This window comes from Penaeus japonicus, unplaced genomic scaffold, assembly GCF_977035675.1.
Source record: "Penaeus japonicus unplaced genomic scaffold, GWHDUDI00000001_assembly GWHDUDI00000021, whole genome shotgun sequence".
Taxonomy (NCBI): Eukaryota; Metazoa; Arthropoda; class Malacostraca; order Decapoda; family Penaeidae; genus Penaeus; species Penaeus japonicus.
In genome coordinates this window covers 16327417-16329916 of record NW_028234423.1, presented here as the reverse complement: position 1 = coordinate 16329916, position 2500 = coordinate 16327417, and positions in this window count along the sequence as shown.

Below are 2500 nucleotides of genomic sequence, written 5' to 3'. Positions count from 1 at the left end.
AACAAGAGAACATAAACAAACAAAAGAACAAAAAGCAAAAACAAAACAAACAAAAAACAAATAATTCAATGAAAACAAAGACAGAATAAAAAAAAAAAACAATAAACAAATATGAAATAGACATACGTAAAGTAAGGGGAAAAAAAGAAAATGGAATATGCAGAGCAGAAAAATATGTGAAAAACAAAACACATAAAGAAAAAAAAAACAATTAAAATTGAAACATGACTGACGCACAGAGAGAGAGAGAGAGAGAGAGAGAGAGAGAGAGAGAGAGAGAGAGAGAGAGAGAGAGAGAGAGAGAGAGAGAGAGAGAGAGAGAGAGAGAGAGCGAGAGAGATAGAGAGAGAGAGAGAGAGAGAGAGAGAGAGAGAGAGAGAGAGAGAGAGAGAGAAAGAGAGAGAGAGAGAGAGACAGACAGACAGAGAGATAGAAATAGAGATAGAAAAATAGGTAGATAAATAGAGAGAGAGAGAGAGAGAGAGAGAGAGAGAGAGACAGACAGACAAACAGATAGACAGATAGATAGAGAGAGGTAGATAGATAGAGAGAGACAGACAGACAGACAAACATATAGATAGATAGAGAGAGAGAGAGAGAGAGAGAGAGAGAAGCAGAGACAGACAAATATACAGACAGATAGATAGATAGGTAGATAGATAGATAGATAGATAGATAGAGAGAGAGAGAGAGAGAGAAGCAGAGACAGATAAATATACAGACAGATAGATAGATAGGTAGATAGATAGATAGAGAGAGAGAGAGAGAGAGAGAGAGAGAGAGAGAGAGAGAGAGAGAGAGAGAGAGAGAGAGAGAGAGAGAGAGAGAGAGGAAGAGAGAGAGAGAGAGGAGGAGGAGAGAGAGAGAGAGAGAGAGAGAGAGAGAGAGAGAGAGAGAGAGAGAGAGAGAGAGAGAGAGAGAGAGAGAGAGAGAGAGAGAGACATACAGACAGAGAGATAGATATATAGAAAGAAAAATAGGTAGATATATAGAAAAATAGGTAGATAGATAGAAAGAAAGAGAGAGAGAGAGACAGACAGACAGACAGATATATAGATTGATAGATAGAACGAGAGAGAGAGAGAGAGAGAGAGAGAGAGAGAGAGAGAGAGAGAGAGAGAGGCAGACAGAGAAATAAACATATAGATAGAGAGACAGAGAGAGCGAAAACAAATACGGAAAAAAATATATATACGAAATGATACATAAAGTAAACAAAATAAAAGAGCAAACACACACATGGACCAAGAAGCAAACAAGCAAAAAGACAAATGATAACGGGCAAAGAGACGCTCAAACAAACATACAATTCCACAAAACGAAGAAACAAAAAATAAACAAACACACATAGAGAAAAAAGAAACTGAACAAACAAACAAACAAACGAATACGCAAATAGATGATCAACCAAACAAGCATTCAGCTAAACAACCGAACGAAAACAAGCAACCAAACAACCAGTCAACCAAATAATCAAATAGTTTACTAACCGACCAACCAAACAAGCAAACAACCAAACTGTTCAAACAACAAACAACCAAAGAGGTAAAACAAACAAGCAAACAAACAAACAAACAAGCACACAACCGAATAACGGCACGAAAATCAAACAAAAAGGGATATAATGACAAACCAAACAACCAATTAACCAGTCAAACAAGTAATCAAGGGCACGCCCATTATAATTTTCATAATTATCATTATTATTATATTTGTCATTATTATAATCATAATAATGATAATGATAACAATGAAAATGATTATCCTTATTATTATTGCTACAATATCATCAATATTATCATAATCTTTATCGCCATTATCATATCAGTTCTTATTGTCATTGATATTATCGTTATCATTACTATTATCAGTCTATTTTCGTCATTATCATCTTTATTGCTACTATCATTATAATCAACACTATTATTTTATCATTATCATTATTACTATCAATATGATTATAATCATCCTAATCATTATCATTACTACCATTAGTATTATCATTATGTTAATGATCATCATTATCATCATTGGTATCGCTATTGTTATTACTATCATTGTTATTGCCATCATTAGATTTATATTATCAACATTATCATTATCTTTATCATTAGTATTAATATTATTATCGTTATTATGATTATCATCATTATCATTATCATCCTTATTATCTTCATTGCTATTTTTATTATCATCATAATTATAATTATCATCGTTATCATCATTGTTGTTATCATTATCATTGGTATCATCACAGTTACTACTGTTATCATTTTATCACCACTATCACTGTGATCATTTATCATTCAGTTATAATCTTTATAATCTTGATTATTTTATTATTGTTATAATTTATTGTTATCATTTATCATTTTTGTCAGTATTGCTATCATTGTTATCATTATCATTATTGCTATTATTGTTATCATTTCTGTTATTTTCATTATTGTCATAATTTTCATTATAATCATAATTGTCATCCTCTTTATTGTCACGAAAA